Below are 18964 nucleotides of genomic sequence, written 5' to 3' on the forward strand. Positions count from 1 at the left end.
GTCGCACATTTTGATCACGGTTTTTGAATGAATATAGTGTGGAAATCCAACCTTTATCCATCGTTAGTTGAACTGCAATAAGGCGAGCACACTTAAAAAATGGTCGGACTTATATTTCCTTAGATTCCATACAGTATATTTTTAGCAATTACGTTTAGTGAATTTTTGAGACATACCGACCATCTCAGTCATCTTTAGGAGGTACTTTTCCCAGGAACATTTGCATTCACGCATGTCAACTTTCGACTGAATATTTTTAGACTAGTATATTTAATCTATTTTTACGATGCATCGACCATCTACGCCATTTTTAGGTGGTACCTTTCCCAGGAACATTTGAATGCACATATCTTTGCCCATGTCCTTGAACTTTTCAGTGTTTTTTCACCTTTTCTTTCACATGGCTAAAGCCCTGATGTGCCTTTCTATTCGCTCCTGCACCATCACAAAAGATATCGCGCATGGCCAGTGAATCATCTTTTGGAGACGCAGTGGCGAATCGCATACAAAGGGACTTTATCTTGTGATTTCCATCTCCCTAAAGCCTCCCTATTCCAAGCGCGTAAGATCCAGAATTTTATATTCTATTGTTTCCCTGAAATCTGGTAGAGTTTCTGCGCTCCATAGACACTGCGAGCTACGGCAAAGCCTTGATTTTTATTGTCTTGTTTCCAAACGTTACTCTTTTGTAACCATGGTTCTATTAAATAATTCCTTTCATTTACGTCATTGGTTACGGCTCAAAAGTATCCTTACTCCATAGGTATTCAAAGACTAGCCTACAAGTCAACACTCGCAGTCCAGCATTCCGATTGGTTCCTACGGGCAAGAAACTAAGGATGCGGCACATGCATTTTGTTTGTAAAATAATAAAAATTTTCTTCGTAAAATTGTTTATTACTATGATAAAATTGCTTCCAACTCTCATGTTTGGTGGCACTTTCAAGGGTTTCACTCTAAGTCCAGTACAATTTCTTAATGATCTATGAGATCGTCAAGCATGAATAATGACTCTTTTATTTTAATACTGCATATAACGAAGATTATGTAAAGGATTAGTAGAGAAGGCACATAAGTTGCTAAGGGAAAAGGGATGATGCAATGTACACCAAATAAACGATATTTCAGCACTCTTTACCATAAAGACGATATTTAAATTGCGTTTCCTTAGATTTGCGTTGTATTGTAATTTATGTTATGTCCAATTATAATCATGCGTTGATGCAAGAAATGGAAAATATAAGTGGATATTATAACCGATGGCATCTATCTACTTTCTATATACTTAGATAGTAAGTATAGAAGGTAAATAATCTTAAGTAAAACGGCAAAATTTGTCCAATAGACAGACATTCGTTCTTGATCCTCCGCTTGAATTGCTGCTGTACATAACCTAAATTTGTGAAAAACACTTGCTCATGATAGGAGAGAATGCTTCAAAATCAAATAACATTTGGCAAAAACCCTATAAGAAAAATGAAAGGATGAGGAAAACAAATCAAATTAAATAGATGCATTTAATATAGTCCATACAAGGAGGTGCTGATCCATAAGAGCAGAGAAGGCGCAAAACGATTTTAAAAGTTAAGGATAAAATTGATCTGGTCGGGATCATTGAAATGTGTCAGCAGAGATAAAATTATGAGAATAAAATAAAATGGTAAATTTCATGAGAATAAAATAAAAATAAAATGGTAAACACACAATTTTATTTACAAAATACCGACCCGGTTTCGACACGTAGTGTATTTATCAAGGTGATAACCTTGATAATGTTACCAATTTATTTTATTCTCATGGATATAAAACATTTCCGCCAGATATCGCCGGACACTGTGAATTAGAGATAAAAGCCTGAGTAAAGTTGTACTATTATCTCTTCAAACTAATCGATGAGTTGAATCACTCACTCTATGAGTGGCTAGGGCTGGTGTGAGCTCTACCATGACATGCGTATTGTCTAAGCCATCCTTCGGATAGAATTCCCGGTGGGAGGATCAGAGATGATATCTATCATGCAATAAAAATATACACCTGTTTGATGTGTATATTTAAAAGATACCTCCCAAGTATTTAATGTGCTTGCTCAAGTAGGTTTCTGTTACAACAAATGAGGGAGTGAGAATACAAGGCGGCCAAGTGATATTTTTTCTAAACAGAGTTAGGTACAGAAAATATTTGAAGGAATATACGAAACTTTGCTGGCCAAGGGATACGAGTGAGTCTCTGTTCTGTGCTGACATCGAGTGATAAATCAGAAGCACTACTAAATGTCAAGTTGATCTCGTTAATCGATCTCTTAGCCTAATGTCAGTAGCTAACTCCGTTTTGAAAAATAATCACTTATACCCCCTGGCTTCTCAACCCCTCATATGTATAACTACCCGCTATGAGCTATGAAACAGAAAATAGGTTACCGTATAAGTAGCGATCCTCCGCACTTCACAAGCAGTCAACGAAAAGTTTATCCCGTTGTTTTATGCCTTCACCGCTAGATGTCGCATGCCTCACCGCTTCAAAGGCTGCCCAAGATATTTCCGATGCTTCTTTCTACGAATATTACGAAAGAGGATCCTCAAGTGTGCCTCTAAAAGTTTTGTCACCCACCGCCCATTTAAATGTGTTTACAAAAGTCGCCACTCGTGTCGCTGACGGACAGATTTATCCGATTTTGACGGGGAAATAAGGTATAACTTGGGGTCTTAACCGAAATGTATACGCTTGATGAAATATATCAATTTCATTACTTTTCCATGCTATTATATCCAATGACGAACATTTTACTGCAAAATATTGGGAAAAAATTGGATCACATTGCACTCATCACCGCGCCGTGGTCATTTTTGAAAACCGATTAAAATGAGACCGCAGTGGCAGTAGAAATCAGCCTTTTATGGGATGGAATTGGACCTCCTCTATGCAATCCCCTTGCTTCTCATAAGGAGCTTCTTTAGTTCGTGAATTTTTGTGGCCGTTGAAGGGGAAAACGTAGCCACAACCTTCTCCCATCCATGAATAACACACCCCGGTTATGCAATTCAATCTCCCTGGCACATTTCACGGGCAAAAAATTTGAACTTTATTTTTGCAAATCATTTCACGACTGAATTCTCGGTCGAACTTATTGAGCAAGTTTGATGCGAAATATTTTTCGCATGACATCAGGCCCGTTCAAAAGGGGTTTGATGCTGGGGCAAAAGGGGCCTGAGAGTTGATATGCTTCGGAAAGAACGTAGACGTCATCTGTGTGGTCCCAGATGAAAATTCGGGAATTCTTCGTGCCTTAGAGCAAAGGCCTGGTAATACGATGCAAACAGCTGTTGCAAGGGCGTAGCCAGGATAAAAACTAGAGAGGGGGCAAGCCGTGGTCGTTCAAGTGGTTACACAGAAATGGTTGTGAAAAAACGATTTTTTTTGTTACTATGCTATAAGTGCCGAGGCTGATTTAGGAAAAAAAAATTAGGTCTCATAAACAACTATAGGTATATATTCAAAAACTTCAGGAAATCTTTCTTATATGTGGTTTCATGGCTTTTTATGTATTATTTGACGAATTTTTGTTAGTTAATTTTAAGGAAATAGTCAACGTTAAAATGACATGAATATTGACTATATAATGATTAGTGAGCTATCAGCATCTAACATTAAGAGTGATATTGCAGGAGTGCTATCGCGCTTCTGGTACTTTCCGCGAAACATATCAAAAGTGCGATAGGAAAAGAGACGGCACTCTAAGGGTTAAAATTATTTGCTCGGAAAAATATTTTTATTTTAATTTACAAATAAATTCACAGGCAAGGAAGGAAAGGGATAGGAACATATAATGGAAAAAGGGCGAGGACAACGGTGCTGTGGCAGATGGAAAAAAGCCAGAAATCAGAGGGTAAAATGCGGCCTGGCTGGGACTCGAACCCAGAACCTTCTGGTTCCCGGCCAGGTGCACTACCAGTTGCGCTACCAGGACACTTAGATTTACTTTATTTATTTTAATTTATTATTTTATACTAATATCACTTTTCTTGGATTTAAAGAATATTTGTTCAATGATATCGTTTTGAACTATATTTACTTTTGCTTCTGGGATGGGCAGCTGCATTTTCTGCCCCCTGCTGGGTACGCCCATGAGCTGTGGTTATTTTTCACAATATTTTATTCTCCCTTATTAGATCGAATAAAATGGTGTGGAACATTACTACAGCTGCTTGTATCTTATTACTAACGGTAAATTTCCACAAAGTGAACTCGTCAACAATCGATATAGGTAAGGACCTGGTTTCACGGTATGTGCGAGTTGTTGTCTAAATGCATCTGAACACGTGAGTGAAGGAAAAATGCACCGTATAACCACCATAACATTTGCGAATAAATAAACAGTGAAAAGAACTGTTGAAATTTGATTAATTTAATCTTATATTTTCCGCTCCGGTTCACTAAAATCGTTCATGCATTTAGTCGTTAACTCTAACGGGTTAGTGAGTTGTGTAACCAGGACTTAAGAAAAGTTTTGTCCATAATAATTTATGATAATATTTCCACAATTACTTTTCGAATCACACTATGATTGCCAGATTGAGAGTCTTGTGCATTTTTCAATATTTTAGAGTTATTTTTTCTCAATGTAGGGGAAATGTGCTACGACAACTCTTTCGTGAGATTTAAATCTTGACGCATTTACAATCAGCCACTTTTAATTAGGTTTCCCCACGTCACTTAGCCACGTTAAATTTACCCTTTGAATCGACAATAAGCAAACGACCTGATAATCGTCTTTGGTGTGCCTGAACATAGCTGATAGACCAGCGCCTATTGTTGCAGACTGTTCGCTTGGGCGGGGACTTAGAGAGGAGGAACCAAGGTGGGTCATTCTCCCGTAATCGTACAAAATTAGGTCCATGGACTGCCATATAAATCAAAAACAGTTACATCAAGACTAAACTGGCGTATTATTTCATGTAGCACCCTTTTACTAATTTTAGTGACAAATTAGTCAAGATAAAAAAATTATATTCCCCAAATTTAATCTCCACAGACTATGATTCTTTACGTCCGTGGACAGTCCCACATAGATTTTTGAAGAGGTTTATTAACAAACTTTACTAAATAACTTATTATAAAATCTACCATTGAACAAGTTAAAACAATATAAACATTCCAAAATAGCCTTTTTGGGTTGGCTTTATTTCATAATATTTATTATAATATGAAAGAGCATTTGTCCTACCCATAAAAGCAATGCCTGTGAACATACAGGAAAAAGGATAAATTATTCATAGGAGATGTTGGCAGCCGTGAACAACCAGTGCGTAGAGAAAGATAATGTGAGCTATATCCAGTTTTTTGAGTTTACACTTGATTTAGTGAATGTTTTAACGATGGAAGAAAAATGTCAGTTGAGTTTTTTGAAAGAGCCAAGATCATCTGTCATGTCCGTAGACAAGTAAAAATTATTAAAAGTAAAATCTTTTACTAATTTTTGTCAGATGTCTTACGAATTTTTACGCATGTCTTTTACAGTTATAAGATGCAAGTACAATTTAGTAAGGACAGTGTCCTAAATTATTGTCAGTGCCAGCTATAACTTAATTTAGAGAAAAAAGATGTGTTCGTGAAAAGTCCGTGGACATGACAGATGGTAACGGACATGATGGCACTCTATGACTAGTTACAGAATGTCCAATGACAAATAAAACAAACTTTTTCTCGTGATTAAACGCAGCATTCCTCTCCTCCTTTATCCGTGTATCATGTCCGTAGAAAGCGCAAATAAAAATTTAAAAAAGTGTAAATATTACTAAAGATCTCTGCCACTTACGTCAATTTTGGTTATTATATAAACAAAATATAATTTATTTTTAATTTTCCAATAGAAAATGTGCGTTATTTGGAGATTGACCGAGGTACGCCAGATTCCGCGTATCATCTTTCCTCGCTGCTCTATGGGAAACTGATTTTACGAAGAGCCCTCCCATTTCGGTAGCTAAGTATTGGCGGTTTCCGCCGCTGCCCAGAGAAATGGGTCAAGTCAGAACAAAATTGTTATTACAAAATGTTCACCCGCGGTGACCCTTGCAATCCCTCAACGTGCGGTATCCGTCATCCATGTGGCGAAGTGAATCTGCGAAAGAGAAGGGCCTCCCACGAAGCAACAAGTCCATTTTTCATCCGTCGCGATGGAAATAATGCGATAATGCGGGAGGAGGCCTTCCCTTTCCCACTTATTATTTAAAAATCCTCCTTGAAGAAGTTCCATTGGAAGATACCCTCACCGATGAATCGTAGGCACGTAGAATTAGAGGTGTGTGTGTCACAGTGGTCTAGAATACTACTATCAGCGCAATAAAAGGTAGAACGCTGAACTTTAAGCTTTTGTGGGAAATTCTGCCGAAGCTCCACAGGGTTAAGTAATATATCGCTTTACTCATTGTTTATTTGACTACAACAATGATTCATTAAACATTGTTTTAAGGTAAAATTTTAGCTGCTACGGCCGAAAGAGTGAAGAAGAACACGCGAAAAACTACGAGAACGGCGAAACGGTCATCATCTTCATCTCGTAACGGGCAAAATGTTTGGTTCATGCAGTTATTTGTTTTTTTATTGAGAGAGCGACATCTTTGCATTAAGAATTGTTATTAAATATTAGAGTTTAAAATTAAATTTTACCCATTCTTTCATTTTTTAAATAGCCGAAAGGTATATTTCAATTCCCGAGGTGTAGAAAATTACATGAATATGAAGTTACGCATGCTGTATGGAAAATATATTTCCAAGCTTTTCATGCAGGGAAATGTTGGTGTTGCTCCTCTTACTTACGAAAATTGTCCCGCGGAAAGCACACTACCATAATGGCGATTTTCGTTGTTACTAAAATATTTAACTGAATGTAAATTTTAAAAACTCTCATAAAAAAAACTCTCTGGTCATATTGGCTACTAAGAAGCTACTTCAGGGACCGACAAGACTACTTCAGGGTTAACATACAATAATATCGCAATTTTTATTTCACTTTCAAAAATATTAATTCTTTTGCTTTCAGTTTACAGAACTCAAATACGCATTACGGCAGTAGCGATATAACCTCGATTACGCTCACTTTCAGACTCGCCTGTCTCAACTAGTGTATTCCCAGGCTTCTACTAGTATCATTAATGGAATTTGCAGGCATATTCATGATGCGCCTTACCCGACAATTTGTTCCTAAAGATATATCATTTTTATGTCTGTGTTATATTCGAGGTCCCTGGTCGCCACTGTGGCCACTGTGCGCCGCGGCGACGCGACCCCGGATCGGTATGGTAATAAGATCGTGAATCTTCCAGAATATTCCTCTGCAATAGGATGCGCACTCGATGTTTAATCTTTGTCTAGCATTTCGTAACTCTTAGAAATCAATTTTTAATTGTTTATGACCAATATGCTCCGCAGAAACCATCGGCTTGACGACGGTCCGCGCCGCACGGCACGAAAAATACGCTCGTACGCTGCCACAGTGGGTATGGTCAAGAAATGACCATGATAGCGGGCTCTCTGGTAAAAAATTAAAGTTACACAGCCAGCAATCGGCATCGAAATTTACAAGTATCAAATGACGCGCTCATAAATACTTTCAACGCTGCAATCATATTTTTAGTTTTGGCCAGTGGCTGAACTGAGATTTTTTCGTATTCAATCATATTTGTAGCCACCTTTCGTATTTTTTTGGAAAATAATCGGCAAAAAATTTATCACAGAATAATCTCAATTTTAAATATTAACATCGATCAATGTCTACAGTCGCTGGATTGGCTCCGGGGCTGATGTACGTGGTTAAAAAAGTCTGCGTTTTTCGGGACGAATCTCCAAATCCTTTCTTTTTTGCTATTTATTCTGAAAAAATTTTCACACTTGTTGCTTCCATGCAAGATCACTCTGCCATTTAATCATGTTTACGGTTGAAAATACAGGAAGATGGAGTAAAAAATACATGCACCCAAAAGATTTTATCAGCAACATTTTGATTTTCTTCGCAAAATCTAACTTTTTTTCTTTCAATCGTGAGGCTAGCTTCCACTTTTTAGGACGACCAAAAGGTAGTATGCTTATAGCACTAACTTAAAAATAAATAAATTCAAATGTTTTATACCAATATTTACTTTTGAAAAAGATTATAAAATTAAAGGCACATGTATTCATGCATGGAGGTGGAGATAATTATGTATAATTTTTAATCTTATAAAAAATTTTCAGAAAAAAAATTTTATATTATTAATTTTTATTTAAATTTTATAATTTCGGTATTTATTTAATATGAAACTAAGTTAAATATTATTCGACGATAGTGTATTTAATTTCTGGGGTAGTCTTCTTTATTATATTTAGTGTCCATTTATGCATATTTAAGGAAAGCGTCGGATGAATCGGTCAGTCCCTAAACTGGTGCAAATCTCCGGATGTCTTGTAAATTGCCAGAATCTAACGATAATATTTTTTATATAAGCTGTAGCATCACTGAAGATTTTCTAAAGGATTTTGGTGGAATATTAGAATTTTTCGTTGGCCCATAAACGTATTGTCGAACACAGAACTATGAGGTGCAGGTGTAGAAAATACCTAACACGTATTCCTACTGTCTCATTTTATGGGATCTTCAAATTGTCACAATAATTTGGCAATATGAAATGAGATGGATTAATATTTCTACACTAATTGATACTTACCATTCGATTCTATCGTAAATATATCTATTGCAAAGCCTGTAATTTAACACTTTGTTCTATAGCAGTTCAGACTCCAAGAAAAATAAATGAATATATTTATTTACATGAAGAATCGCCGGTAATGATTTTTTTACTCATATTGGGCCACATTTCGTATTCTTCACCAGAAAATGAGTTAAATTAAGTCTGCAACATCCGACGACAGAAATGGATGGCTGTGAGTGACAGGGAAGCATGTGTAAAATCCGAGGATTGGTGGCGTGACGCTTAAATATTTTCGGGGGAAAAAAGACCGGCGCTGAGGTCAACCCTCCAGGGCAAAAGGAAAGGAGCTTGGATTCGGGAGCCTCCATGGAGTATGAAATATCGCAAGGAGGACGAGCGAGAGAAGCGACACCTTTTAAGGTGAGCCAAACGCGATCGCCGTGGAAATTGAGACGAAGAATTCCTCGCCTACCTGTCAAGAATGCAGTGAAGATGGTCCACAGACTACCGTTTCATCGCCAAAATGGGCACAGGAAAAACTTACCCACCCGTATCGGCACAAATTACGTCTCAAAATGGCCATTTAAATGGAATGATTAAAATAAAACCCAAATGAAAGCTTTGAAATCGTAATTTCTCCTCCTTCGAGTTAAAATAATAATTATACCTGAGTTTACGAGGAAATACTTTATGTATAGGCCATATTACCTCTCGAAATTTCCTTAAAGACGAAATTTCTGATAAACGATGATTAGACATATTCTTCGAATCGTCTCAATATAAGTAATCAATTCTTAATTTTGCTGTGATTATCGCAAACCGCTTTCATTTTATTTAATTGGTGAAATTTCCTCCAGAAATATCATTCGTTGCGAAAAAAAATTGAAGTAGTTTTTAGTTTTCCTGTAAATGGCATCAAATTAAAAGTAATCATGAGGATTCATTTCAAAATATCTTTATTTCCAAACTGTTGTGTACTAAATCTAAAATGTCACACAAGTTGAATCTTTGATTAGAACAGATATTAGCAGGAGTACATTCCATACAATTCATCATCACTGGTCAATAATCCTAGGATTGGTTTGAGGCAGCTCTCCACTCAGTTCTCCTATCAGCTAATCTTTTCAAACCTACGTAGTTCTTCTCTTTCACATCCTTCTTCACTTGTTCCATATATTTTGTTCTAGGTCTTCCTTTTCCGTTCTTGCCTTTCACTTGTCTCTCGACGATTGTCATCATCAGGCCATAATGTCTCAATATGCCATATATAAGGTTGTTCCGTCTTCTTGTTAAGGTTTTCATGAGGCTTCTCTTCTCTCCTACTCTTCTTAGGACTTCCTCGTTACTAACTCGGTCGATCCATTTGATCTTCATCATTCTTCTGTAGCACCACATTTCGAGGGCCTCTATCCTTGCTTTCTCCGCTGCGGTCATTGTCCATGCCTCACTTCCGAATAGGAGCATACTCCAAATGTAGATTCTTATAAATTGCTTCTTTACTTCCATATTTAAGTTTCCCGCTGTAAGCAGGTCTTTCTTTTGATGGAACGCTCTCTTCGCCTGGGCTATTCTGCTGATAATTTCTTTCTTACTTCTCCCGTAACTAGTTATCTTGCTCCCCAAATATCCGAATTCGTACACCTCTATCAGTTATTGCTTCCCTATTTTAATGTTAGTCTTGACTTCTTCTCTTCTGCTGCATACTAATATCTTGGTTTTCTTCGTGCAAATTTTCAGTTGATAGTTACCGATTATACTACCCATATTAACCAGAATAATTTTCAAATCCTTCTCTGTTTCTGCTATAACGGCTGTCATCAGCAAATCTTACCATGCTAATTTTTTCTCCATGGATATTCACTCCCAATGCCCCGTAATTATACCAAAATATTTCCAGCTGTCTTCGGGGAAATTCGTTATCTCACTTGTAAAAAAGATAATGCGTTCTTTTCTGCGAGCGTCTATGATAGAATTGTACCAGAAAATACTCGAAGTGCCAAAATCATTTTTTTTCTATGGTCGAAAGTTTGGAAAAGGGCCCTCATACTTTGATTTTAAAGTACGCGTCTCATCTCATATCAGCGAGGTCACTGGAAATGTTATCTCTGCATCATATTTGCAAAATAGACTTGCTCACATAGATATGAGTTTTTTCTTACTTGTAAATTATTCAATGTGCCCTATGAAATCAAAGTCTCTTTTAAACATATTACAGCTCTTTATTCTGCGATCAAATATTTCAAATTCTTATTTTAATTTCCCCATTGGGCATCAAACTACATACTATGCAACTTTGACAGTTGTGGAAATAAATCTCAAAAGATAACTGTGTAAAGGGATGTAATAACTAGGAACTCTTTTTTCGAATCCAAAATGTAACAAAGCCTGATATACGCCGTTATTATTACGAAACGACGGGTCAAAATAAAACAAAAAAATAGCTGTTGAAGAGTTCTAGTTTGCGGAATCAAATATTCAAAGGGGTTTAGCGTTCTAAGCCTCCTTATGATTGCTTGGAATTATTTATGAGGGCATGTTCTCTGTGGAGAGTGCTTCGGGTACTCCATTTTCGTACAAAATGAAACATACTGCGAAATTTTAGCTGTTTTTTTTCCATGGAAAATCGGACTCAAGGAGTTAACTTGTCTCATGTTAGCAGTTCGTGCGTAACTGTTTTAGATTCAGCTTCAGTTATCGCTTGCAAGTCAGAACCTGTCAGCATGGTTCAACATTAATTATTAATAATAATAATATAACTTTATTCCATTTACATTCAAATATATTACATTAGAAAGCCCTTAAATAATTTATCTTAATAAATTATCTGCGTATATTCGACTCAATTCAGCTAATAGGTTTCATTGGAGTGGTGGGGTTAGAGCACATACCAGACTAAGCCATTGACGTGAGTTGTTCATGAATTTTGGCCACTTCACTCATTTGCCATCTGGGTGTCCTAAGGCTTCGCACGGATTTGAACCCATTGCCCACCGGTCAGTAGCCAAGTGCTCTACTAGGCAAATCACGACGAATTATAGCTATAAAGTAAATTCAATTCAATTCAATGTTGTTTTTCATCAAATGTAACAACTGAAATTAGATCGCAAGCTTGCACGGAAAAGCAGCTGAAGAAATTCTTCCCGGGTCATCCACCGAGTCAAATGATCCAAGATTAATTTTTTTTCATTGAAGGCCAGGCAGAGAATCCGATAAAAATGTCCTCAGCTAAGGTAACGCCACCTGTTTTGCAGTGGTTAAACAACACCTTTCTTCAATATATTGGGTAATTGTAATTATTATTATTATTTTTATATTTAACCATCAAGAGTGGTAATAATTCTAACTGATAACTTCAGGCTTAACTATGTGAAAACTTTCCACTGTGGAAAAGAAATAAAGCTTTGTTAGGTTCACCTGTATATTTAAGTAGGGTTTACCCGGGTTTCAAGGCATAGTTGAGTGTTGAAGTGCCAGATCATGCATGCATTTCCTTTTATAGCAAGTCGGATGCGACAGTAAGGACATCTAACTTGCATGATCAGTCGCTTTAAGATGTAACTATGTTATAAACCCTGGTCGTGCCCATATAAATATATAAGAAAGCCAAAAAAAGTTTTATTTATTTTCAATAGTGGAAATAATTGGACAATTTTAAGGTGTTATTATTATATAAGTATTCCACCAATTAAATATGTTGGCATTGGGTATTGAAGAAGTAGTCTGGAAGTCTCGCTTTCCTTAATGACTTACCTCGTCAATTCTTAACGAGAGCTCCTCACTTTCATCCTGTCTAAAATTCCTATTCTCTTCCTTCATCTCTCTCGCCTAGCCAATATTCTACCCTCAAACACTGTTTTCTACAACTCCTCCCCGCTAAGCAATCGCTCAATCCATACCTTCTGTCTCCTCCATATCTCATCTAAAATCTGCCTCTCATCTACCACCAGGTCGAGTAATTCGTCGTTCCTCTTCCTTTACGTCCACTTTACATTTTCCATTCTTCTCCGCACCTACATCTCGAACGCTATAGTATTATGCTAATTTTTTTTCCTAAATATCCATGGAAATCAAAAATCCAAGCGCATCAAAAAAGACATTAAATATGCGGTTCTGTATTTCGGAGACGTACCAAGCATCATTTCAATATTAGAATCCTTATTAGGGCACTACGTCACAATAGCGCTCCAAGCGGTCGATAGTCGGGAGCGCAAAGGAAAAAGTGGGCGGGCATCACGGATTTTATGAGTGCTTTAGAAGTTCCTGTTATATCCGCTAGCTGGCAGACAATGCCTGGCCGATGAGATCGAACTTTTCCGTTGCGAAAACCGCGCAGCAAAGAGTCACAGTGACTAATATTCGCGTGTTTTCAGTTTACTGGTAATATTGCGTAGAAATTTAATGAGACATTGTATAATATAAGACACGGTCTCCGACGTTACTTTGAGGAACTAATTCATCACAAAATAATAAAAAATACTTTGTTCTATTCCACACTTTATTTAAAATAGTACGACCCGGGTTTCTGCATATCATGCTATCACCTGATGATAGCATGATATGCAGAAACCCGGGTCGTACTATTTTAAATAAAGTGTGGAATTGAACAAAGTATTTTTATTTTATTTTATGAGACTTTGTATAGCTAAAATTTCAGAAAGTACAATTTACGGAAATTTGGTAACGTGATTTTTATTTGTATTATTAGTCAGGCCTATCGGACATAAGATGTAAGTGTATATTTATCCCTTGCAGGTATACATATTTATTTATACATGCATAATATTTTATCAATGCGAATGCATCGCATTCTTTTATTGCTCATGCAAAAATCGTCCATCAATGGGGTTGAGTTTACTCAATGTGCCAGTTTTATAATGCCTGGTTAACGCTTACGAGAAGATCATACAGCCTTTAAATTTATCTAGAGGTTGTTGAAAGTTCTGGTTAACTCCTGAATAAGAAAAGACTTGAAGCTAACCAGAACTTTTAGCCTCCACCAGGTAAAGTTGAAGGCTGTATAATCTTATGGTTATTGCTAATAAGACGCAATAAAATTGAGTACAGAGTTCAGTAACATGCAATGGTTTCCTGCTCAACTTTGTGGAAGTTGAAGTTCGCAGATGACAAAACGACTTCGTTTTCTTCCACGGGTTTATTTTTTGGTTCAACATGTTTCAACCTCAAGAGGCCATTTTCAAGTACAAAAATTTTTATTATGGCGTGTAAATTTCATTTCCTCCCTCCAACCTTCTCTAGTCGCTTCTGAGTATAAATTTTTACGACATTCTAAACATTTTTGTACTTGAAAATGACCTCTTGAGGTTGTAACATGTTGTACCACAAAAATAAATCCTTGGAAGAAAACGAAGAAGTTTTGTCATTTGTGTCCAGTAACATTCAAACGTAACTATCGCGCAGATTACACAACGTACGACATATTACCTAACCGGCTATAGTTTCAATAAACACAATATTCTAGCTCAGGGTACCTGGTATTTAATTCTTGGCCCAATTCGGTTTTGTTTCAGAAAATTTTATTTGGTGATTATACGCACCTTCAAATACATGCATGTTTCCATCCGGACAATCTGAGTGGAGAAGCTACGATCGTGTTTTCATCAGAATCGAGTATATGCATCAAAAAAAAACTTTGATGCTTGCATTTTTATAAAATTGACAAATGGTTTCATTTAGAATAATTTTATTGTTGAGATTGTTGCTACTGTGAATGTCATTGCAGCGAGTCAAAATGTATCATTTTTCAAATCGACTGACGGTAATATTCCTCTACGGTTTTGCATTTTTTAAAATAAAATCTTACAATCTTTACTCCACCTTAGGTTAGCGTTAACATTTATTTTTTAGACAATTTATTCACCAAATCCTTGCAAAATAGATACAAACCCATCTGAAACATAACGGGTTTCTGGTTTTTATAACAATGCTTGGAATGAAAAGATACCATGATGAAATTCTTGATTAAAATAACCGTGGGCAATATTTAATATTATTTTTCCTGTATTTTTTGTTGTAATCCCTATGTGTGAACTAACTTTTTATGGATAATAAACTTTTCAACTACTAACCACTCACTTCTTTGGCTATCCAATGAAGCGTATCTTTAATCCTGTGCTGCGAGGAGCAATACATCCTTAATGGTAGCTCCTTGCACCAGCTTATATTTGTTCATGTTATATGTTTATTTCGAGAACCGTATACTGCAAAACTAGCTAAATCTTTACTCGTGCAAGGTCACCTTCTGCCAAAAACCTTTTACGAGGCTAAAAGGGTATTATTTAAATTCCGTTGTTCATGAGGGTGCCTGTTTCAAATTTTCATAAACACCTTTGTTATTGGATTCATAAATACATGCCATGATGTGATTAAAAATGGACACTCCTATCAGAGAAACCATAAATAATATTCAACCTCGCTTGTTTGAAAAAAAAATCGGAATATGCCCATGATCACCGAAGAATGACGCCAAAAAGGACTTAATGAAGGCTGGAAAAGGGTGAAAAAAACGAACAGAAAAGTTGGATTGGATTTTTCCCGTCAGACACTACATCCTGAATACTAACCATTGCTTGATCTTTTCATCTCCCGCGTCATAATTCCGGAAGTGCGACCGTTCATTGTTTTTGGGCGCCGCGGGAAGACTTCCGCCCGCAACTCACCTCACGACGCCATGATGCGCTATGCCGCTTCAGTTTTCACGCGGAGCCGAAGAGATTTTCTTTTAACACCACGGAAGCGTGACTGAAGGCAGCCGATGATGGTTGAGAGTGTGTGATTTTAGTTATAGACTATAGAGGCAGCCACAACAAGTTCTGAGTTCAGATTTCAAGCTTTCACTCCGCCTCTTTGGGAAATCCTTTACATTGCCTCAGAATCTATGAGTGGAGTGGGGATTTGAAAGAGGATATATGAATTAAGGTGACAGTTTACATGAGAATATACTATAATAATGCAATCAGCATCATTAGTCAACAATCCTAGGCAGTGGCGCAGCGAGGGGTTGGTTTTGGGGGATAAACCCTCCCCCAGAGCTCAGAGAAATTTTTAAGTTTTATCCATTCCCCTTAATTGGATCAGTATTACTTATAGAATGGTGTTAATGATTAATTAAATATCCCTCAGAAAGCCGTAAAACTCGCCAATTTGAACCATTAGTCCTAAAATTTTTCTCGAGGTGGGCCCACGCAACTCCTGCTTACCCTGGCGGGTATGCAATTGCAATTACCCTGCGGGTACCCACACTCGTAAGTATTAGTTGCGCCTGAAACCCCCCCTAACCTTAATTCTTAGCTGCGCCCCTGATCCTAAGATTGGTTTGACGCAGCTCTCAATTCCTCTCTCCTATCCGCTAGCCTTTTCAAAGCAATATATTTCTTCTTTTCATTCGGAGCCGTCCCTTGCCCTTCTTCCCTTCCACCTGTCCTTCTACGTTCGTTTTCATCGGGCCATCATGTCTCATAATGTGGCCAACTAAGTTCTAAGGTCTTCTGCGTAAGGGTTTTATAAAAAATCCTTTTTTCCCCACTTTTCTCAGCAATAATGCGATCACTCATTTTTTAATGTAATGGTCCTTTTCCATACGGTTTTTCCTTCATAAAAAAACCATTTACAAAATCACGTTTTTTCCAAAAACGGTATAACATTCAATATGAATTTTACAATCTCCTTCTCTATACACTGGTTGTTCATGGCTACCACCATCTCCTATTCCTAATTCCCCCCTATTTCCTGAGTTCCACGGACATTGCTTTTTTGGGTAGGACAGACGTTTTTTTTTAAATTTCTAATAAATTTATGAAATAAAAGCAACCCAAAAAAACTATTTTTGAATTTTGATATGGTTTTAACTTGTTAAATAATAGATATTATGATAAATTATTTAGTAAAGGATGTTAATACAATAAATATATCTTCGAAAATTTGTGTGGGACTGTCCTCTGACATGACGAATCATGGTCTGTGGACATAACATTTGGGGAATATGTAATTTTTTTTCTTTAATAATTTTTCGCTAAAATAAGTAAAAGGGTACATGAAATAATATGCCAGTTTAGTTTTGATTTAACAGTTTTGGTTTTTTTTGTGACTGTCAATGAACATAATTTTGTACGATTATGGGAGTATGACCCTTCTTTTACTTTCAAGAACCGCGATTTCCACCAATGTAGTTTTGCCCCTTACTGGATGAATCGGTCCCCCGTTCAATGCCCGCATCGCAGCGAAATAAGAAAGGTTCGATCGTGGCGCATCGCCCTGCCAAGGTCATCAGTCAATGTCAGTAACGCCCGCGAGAGGTCATCGGGGCTGCCGGGCGCGAGAGGGCAACACAATAGCCGTGCGCATCGCCAATGGAGGGAAAGGAAGCCGTCCCTTTTGCGGTTTTAATACTTCCTTTGTCTTTGCTCCTAAAATATGCCCCGCGATAAAAGCATCTGTTAATGGTAGGGCTAATTTCCATGAATGAATATGTTTCCGTTTGGCTTTTTTTCTCTCCATCATACGCACGCCGTTTGAATCCATATGTTTCTGGAGTCTCCATTCCGCTATCTTGCCCCCGCGTCTCACCTTCATCGGGAAAAACAAATGGCTCTCGCCGATGCGAAGACTATCCATAGGTTTCATAGCCCTCTCATTTCCATTCCACGTCACCGACCCCATAGCATGCTTTAGCATTTGTCTTTCCCATTTCCATCGTCCAAGTAGATTAAAACAAACACGATTGCTATTTACTCAGTAGGTAACTGATGATTTCATGCCTGTGTGAAACCTTTCCTTTATGGAAAATTAAAGAATAAACTTTGGTTGTTGCATTCACTAATATATTTGAAAACCCACAACCTGGGTTTCAACTTTCATAGCATGATTACATTTTCAGGTTTAACTGAACCAAATCAAATTAGTGAACCTAAAAAAATTTGTTCTTTCATTTTCCATAGCTATTTACTTTGTTTTAATGTCTTCTCCGATTTTATGAAACGCAGAACCACCGTAACACCTAACGCAGTACATATCGTTGCGCAAAGCCCAAACTTCTAGTTAAAGAGCCATACCTACAATTTTTTAAAATTTATCCGAGGGTAAATTTGATATGATGGAAATTATGATTTTGGTATTTCATAAAGGAGCGATTTAAGTTGGATTTAACAGATGTCAAATAAAAATGATGCAAATGGAGTGACATTATATAGCGATAGGGTTTAGGATTGATATTTTTCCGCATAGAATCACACATTTTCTGAATGGCTCAGCAAAGTGCGGAATTGGCGATGTTGGTGTATTTGATGCTGCAGGTAGCCTAAGTTCGACTCCTAAATGTAAATTCAAAGTGACGCAATCCTTAACCTGGTTTCGAATCCATACACCACCTATCCCGCTCAAGGCGATCTCAAAAACAGTCCTGATACTCGCAAGGCATTGAGGTCGAAGACTGACGGCTGTTTTCTGTGTGACCGCATTTCAATATGCTTGCGTCTTGTAATCGTGACTTCAGGCTCGCACTAATAGTTCCATGCCGTCTATTTCATGCCTCAGCGTGTTCACCTGGATTTGATTATTGTCTCTTAGTATGTTGCTACTTCTCTTTCATGAGTCACCGTATTCTCTGAGGCAGTGTTTGTCTTAGAGCGGATTTTAGCCCATTCTGTAAAGGCGTGGGAAAACTTCCCAGATTCCTCACTCGCCACACCTCCATGACTCTGGTCGTTTTGGAATCTTCGGGATTATTTTTCCATGCAATCTTTGACCAAATTAACTCTTTTTTGGCTCACCTAATTATTTGATTTTTTTGCTATTCCGCAAAATAAATTCATTCTCATCCTACCCTTTCCTTCTTTTCCTTCATCTACGTCAAAGTTAATCCTGAAAAGCCTTATCATCGCAATCTGTTTATATAAAATTTTGTGTTCCTATTGTTTCATTCTCCTATCTTTCACCGCAATCAAGCCACAGGATTATAATTTCATCGTTCTAACCCCTTTATTCTCGCTATTTTTATCATGATTTCTAGTATTTAATCCTCTCCTGAGGTAAAATGGTTCTAAATTTGACATTCACTCCTCCCCTCACCTGATTAATGGAGTTCTTAAGGTTTTTCCACCAAAAAAAGAAACTATTCTCGGAATCATTGTCCTTTCCCACTAAAACCGTGGGAAAATGTCATTCTTTTCCAATGATTTAGCTAGATGTATCCGTTATGACGCGTTACCTAGTCTATTCCATGGAATTTTTTCAACTTTTTTGTCGCCATTTTGCTCGCTGAAAATGAC

The 18964-nt window shown here is 37.2% G+C and overlaps 1 non-coding gene across 1 annotated transcript; it reads right to left on the minus strand.

Annotated features, from left to right (window-relative positions):
* Positions 1–3891: 3891 nt before the first annotated feature.
* Positions 3892–3964, minus strand: Trnap-ggg. The gene has a single exon. It is a non-coding gene; the product is annotated as a tRNA-Pro (tRNA).
* Positions 3965–18964: the final 15000 nt, after the last annotated feature.

This window comes from Ischnura elegans, chromosome 10 (assembly GCF_921293095.1).
Source record: "Ischnura elegans chromosome 10, ioIscEleg1.1, whole genome shotgun sequence".
NCBI classification, from domain to species: Eukaryota; Metazoa; Arthropoda; class Insecta; order Odonata; family Coenagrionidae; genus Ischnura; species Ischnura elegans.